The sequence below is a fragment of the Triticum urartu genome, unplaced genomic scaffold, assembly GCF_056163025.1.
Source record: "Triticum urartu cultivar PI428250 unplaced genomic scaffold, HENAU_Tu73 scaffold159, whole genome shotgun sequence".
In the NCBI taxonomy this organism is placed as follows: Eukaryota; Viridiplantae; Streptophyta; class Magnoliopsida; order Poales; family Poaceae; genus Triticum; species Triticum urartu.
The window spans coordinates 32,501-38,574 of NW_028260050.1; positions in this window are offsets into that span (position 1 = coordinate 32,501).

Consider the following 6,074-nt stretch of genomic DNA (forward strand, 5'->3'; position numbering starts at 1 on the left):
CTCAACACCCATCAATGCATGGTGTTCTTCGACTGATCGTTACTCTCGATGGTGAGGATGTTATTGATTGTGAACCCATATTAGGGTATTTACACAGAGGAATGGAAAAAATCGCGGAAAACCGAACTATTATACAATACTTACCTTATGTAACAAGGATATAGAGAGATTGTAGAAAGGGGATAGGATAGTTATTTTTGCAAGAGACTTGTTGTAAATTCCTTAACTTAAGAAAGAAAAAAGAATAAAAACACAGATACATAACATAAAAAAAAGAATAAATAAGACGAGATTCGACCTCCCCCTACATATTTAATTTCCTCTCCTATACAAAAACTAGCAAGACCCACTCCATTGGTAATTCCATCAATAACACCCTTATCAAAAAACTCCGTGAGTTCGGTTAACCCTCTTATACCGAGGGTAAAGACCCTAGTATAGAAAATATCTATATAACCACGATTATATGACCAACTGTATATATTTTTTTTTACTTGATCTAAAAATTCTTTTTTAGGATTTCCTTTGTAAAAAGAGTTTATTAAATCCAAATTCTGAAAAAAAGAATAAGCGGATCCATAGAAGATATATGCTATGAATAAACCAAAGATAGCTAGACTTACAGAAGAAATTGCATTAGTAATAAATTCATATGAATTTACAAAAGAATTAGAACTTTCCTGGGTAAAGTTTATTGAGGGAGTTAACCACTTTGATAATATGGTTAACTCTGCTATTCCATTACCAATTCCTCCATTATCAAAAGAGATTCCTATGAATCCAATGAACAAAGTGAAAAGTAGTAATATAAGAAGAGGAAATAACATAGTATTTCCCGTTTCATGCGGATAGGCAAAAGTTTTTTTAGCCCCAAAAGACGTAGTAAAGGATCCTATCCTATTTCTTGTATTACCTTGAATTTTTGGTATATTTTGTGAAAAAAAAGAAACTCCACTCTTCGTTGTTGATAAAACGAAATCCCTATTCACTCCTTTGGGTATCCTTTTTCCCCATAAGGATATTGAATACAAGGAACTCTCTTTAGTGCTACTGTAATTTTGAAAATGAACACGCAAATACCCATCAAATGTAAGTAAATATATCCGAAACATATAAAAGGCAGTTAATCCTGCAGTAAAGGAGGCTATTATTCCAAAAAAGGGCGAATACAACCAACTATTACTAAGGATTTCATCTTTGGACCAGAAGCAAGCAAGAGGTGGAATACCACAAAGAGAAAGTGTACCCCATAAAAAAGTAGTTCTTGTGATTGGAATGTATTTTCTTAAACCGCCCATAAGAACCATATTTTGACTTTTATCTGGTGAATATCCAACAAGAGGTTCCATTGAATGAATAACGGATCCGGATCCCAAGAACAATAAAGCTTTTGAATAAGCATGAGTGATCAAATGGAATAAAGCAGCTTGATAAGAACCTATACCTAGAGCTAACATCATATAACCCAATTGAGACATTGTAGAATAGGCTAAGCTTCTTTTAATATCTCTCTGAGCAAGAGCTAAAGTAGCTCCTAAGAATAGTGTTATTGTACCTACTAAAGAAATAAAACTCATTATCAAAGGTAAAGATATGAAAAGAGGAAGAAGTCGAGCTAGAAGAAAAATTCCCGCAGCAACCATAGTTGCTGCGTGTATAAGAGCCGAAATAGGAGTGGGCCCTTCCATAGCATCGGGTAACCATACGTGAAGAGGGAATTGTGCGGATTTCGCAACTGCACCAAGGAATAATAAAAAAGCACACAAAGTAGTAAGTAAAGAGTTAATTCCATTATTAGGAATCCAGTTATTAGCTATTTTGAACAAATCCCTAAACTCTAAACTACCTGTTATCCAAAAAAAACCTAAAATTCCTAATAATAGACCAAAATCCCCTACACGATTAGTTACAAAAGCTTTTTGACAAGCACTCGCTGCGATTGGTCGTGTAAACCAAAAGCCTATCAATAAATAAGAACACATTCCCACGAGTTCCCAAAAAAAATAAATTTGTATCAAATTGGAGCTAGTAACCAATCCCAACATGGAAGTATTGAAAAAACTTATATAAACAAAAAATCTCAAATATCCTTCATCGTGAGACATATAACCATCACTATAAATAAGAACCAGGATTCCTACAGTAGTAATTAGTATTAACATAATAGAAGTAAGTGGGTCAATCAAGTATCCAAATTCTAAAGAAAAATCATTATTGACGGTCCAAGACCATAGATATTGATAGATCGAACTTCCATTTATTTGTTGAATAGACAGTTGAACTGAGAATACCATAGCTATACTTAAGAGTAAAACACTAGGAAAAGCCCATATGCGACGAAGATTTTTTGTTGCTGTCGGAATAAGAATAAGGCCAAATCCCATTGACATAATAACTGGAAGTGGGAGAAGAGGGATTACCCATGCATATTGATATGTATGTTCCATAAGAAAAGAAATTGCAATTTTTACTTCAATTTTTACTTCAATTTTTCTATAAAATTGTTTCCGATTCACCAAACCAATTCTTATCTCTTTCTGAAAGAATAAATAAAAAGAATAAGAAAAAATACTGAAATTCTTAATTTTTCCAAAATTTATCTCATTGAAATAATTAAAAATTAAGAATGGGTTTAGTTGGTTAAATTAAAAAAGTTAATAAAATAACTAGGTAACGAAGTTATTTTATTAACTAAATAAAGATATTTATAAAAATAAAAAAAAAAAAGTGGAATCATTTTACTTTCTATTCATAATTCATTTTTATATTTCTTTAAAACAAAGATGAAACAGCTCTCTTGTTCCATAATTAACTGATTGAGTGAATTCCAATGAAAACCTATGTTTATAAGAAATTATCGAATAGTCCTTACTTCATATAGAACTAAAATTCTAATGACTATAAATTACCTAAGTTTTAGAATGTCTTGTTTAAGAGACTCAGTATTTTTTGTTTTGATTGGAATTCCTTTCCTTTATGGAATACCATTCTGAACTTAATTAACTATTTTCATTTTCCCTTCTTTTTATCCCCCCGTCTTATCTTATATGGGGGATAGGCTTCCATACCATATATCTATATATGGAGTATACTTGATATATAAATAGATATAAATAGATTTAAATGAGAAACCCTTCTATATATTCTATATTATTAAAAAAAAAGTATAAAATATATAAAGAAAAAATGTTAAAAAATTCTTGTTGTCTTATCCGCATTAGACAAAATGAAGTAAAAAATAATTCAAAATTTAAGTATCTTTCAGTATCTAAGTATAAATACTAATAAAAAGAAGAAAGAAGGATTGATTTGCAGCAATAGATGTCTTTCACATACAACTAGAAAAAAGTAATTTCCTTTTTGAATGGCAGTTCCAAAAAAACGTACTTCAATGTCAAAAAAGCGTATTCGTAAAAATATTTGGAAGAAAAAGACTTATTTTTCCATAGTACAATCTTATTCTTTAGTAAAATCAAGATCATTTTCGAGCGGTAATGAGCATCCAAAACCAAAGGGTTTTTCTGGGCAACAAACAAATAATAAGATTTTGGAATAATATGAATTGACTTATCAAAAAAGAATTCCAATTATTTAATAATTTGGATTCTTCTTTGAATGTACTTTTATGTGTCGAATTACTCGGTACAATATTCTTAGAACAAAAAACCCCTCTTATCTTATATATACAAGAAAAAAAAAGTTTTGTTTGGTATACTGTGTGCTAAGTATTCTTTTCCTATCAATGAACTTTTCATAATTTTCCTAATAGAATCCTCATATTCTATTAGGAAAATTATGAAAAGTGGAGTATTCTTACAATAGGACTTACAACTTCCACCTATCTTCTCCAAAATCATAAGGTTAGTAAATCTTATTAATAAGAGCATAAAGACTTTCATTCTAGAAATTTTTAAAAAATCCAAAAAGCCTTTTCTATTTATCCATTTTATTTTAATTTCATCATTAAATAGAAACCCTTTTGGATTTTTTTCATTGTATTGAAAGAATTTTCAAAATGTAAAGGGGAAATTAATTAGAAAAAATTAGTTCTATAATTGCAAGTTAGAAAAAAGAAGTTCCAACTCTTTCAAGCAGTGTTTGTGTTTCTATTGGGCAAAGCAAGAGTTTATTGTAAAAAAAAAAAATGGAAACGATACTACCAAACGAAGTCTATTTTAATGAAAACTCTAATGTTCCTAAATTTTATGGACTTTCCCAATATCGACGATTCCCAAGATAATAGCTATTATTCTTTTAAGTTACCTATTATTTGAAGTTAGCCGCCATGGTGAAATTGGTAGACACGCTGCTCTTAGGAAGCAGTGCTCAAGCATCTCGGTTCGAATCCGAGTGGCGGCATTCTTGAAAAAGAATACAATAGATTAGAAATCAATTCGAAATTTACAATTTTGTAATGGGACCTTCCCCTTATGCTATTTGCAACTTTAGAACATATACTAACTCATATCTCTTTCTCAACGATTTCAATTGTGATTACGATTCATTTTATAACCTTATTAGTTCGTGAACTTGGAGGATTACGCGATTCGTCAGAAAAAGGAATGATAGTTACTTTTTTCTCTATAACAGGATTCTTAGTTTCTCGTTGGGCTTCCTCGGGACATTTTCCATTAAGTAATTTATATGAGTCATTGATCTTCCTTTCATGGGCCCTGTATATTCTTCATACCATTCCTAAAATACAGAACTCTAAAAATGATTTAAGCACAATAACTACGCCAAGTACTATTTTAACGCAAGGCTTTGCCACATCGGGTCTTTTAACTGAAATGCATCAATCCACGATACTAGTACCTGCTCTACAATCTCAGTGGTTAATGATGCATGTCAGTATGATGTTATTAAGCTATGCAACTCTTTTGTGCGGATCCTTATTATCTGCCGCTATTCTAATCATTAGATTTCGAAATAATTTCCATTTCTTTTCTAAAAAGAAAAAAAATGTTTTAAATAAAACATTTTTCTTTAGTGATATTAAATATTTTTATGCAAAAAGAAGTGCTTTAAAAAGAACCTCTGTCCCTTCATTTCCAAATTATTACAAATATCAATTAACGGAGCGTTTGGATTCTTGGAGTTATCGTGTCATTAGCCTAGGATTTACCCTTTTAACCGTAGGTATTCTTTGTGGAGCAGTATGGGCTAATGAGGCCTGGGGATCCTATTGGAATTGGGATCCTAAGGAAACTTGGGCATTTATTACTTGGACCATATTCGCAATTTATTTACATAGTAGAACAAATCCAAATTGGAAGGGTACGAATTCTGCACTTATAGCTTTGATAGGATTTCTTATAATTTGGATTTGTTATTTTGGTATAAATCTATTAGGAATAGGCTTACATAGTTATGGTTCGTTTACATTAACACCTAAATGATTACATAAAATAAAACCTTCATGAAATGAAGGTTTTTACTTTTATGTTTTATTTGAGAACCCCTTGAACGCCTTATCAAAGGGTTCTCAAAAATTCGAGATAGATCTAATTATACTTTTTTACTTATTTCTGCATTATATACTTTTTTACTTATTTCTGCATTAATAGAGCAGACGAGTAAAAAAAAGCAAACCTATTTAGGATAATAATTGGATAAGAGAGCCTCTACCCTGTCAACGGATAGGGAGAGAACAAAATCTGGATAAATACCAATTCCTATTACTGGTAAAAAGATACAGATTAAAATAAAGAGTTCTCGTGGTCCAGAATCCACAAAATTTGCGTTTGGAACATTAAATAGCTTGTATCCATAGAACATCTGGCGTAACATAGATAATAAATAAATAGGAGTTAATATCATTCCAATTGCCATTACAAAAGTAATTAGTGTTTTTGGCATTAACAGAAATTTTGGACTAGTAATTAGTCCAAAAAATACTACTAATTCTGCGACAAAACCACTCATTCCTGGTAAGGCAAGAGAAGCCATTGAAAAGCTACTAAACATGGTAAAAATTTTAGGCATTGGGATAGATATTCCCCCCAGTTCTTCGAGATAAACAAGACGCATTCTATCAGAAGCGGTTCCTGCCAAGAAAAAAAGTGTAGCACCAA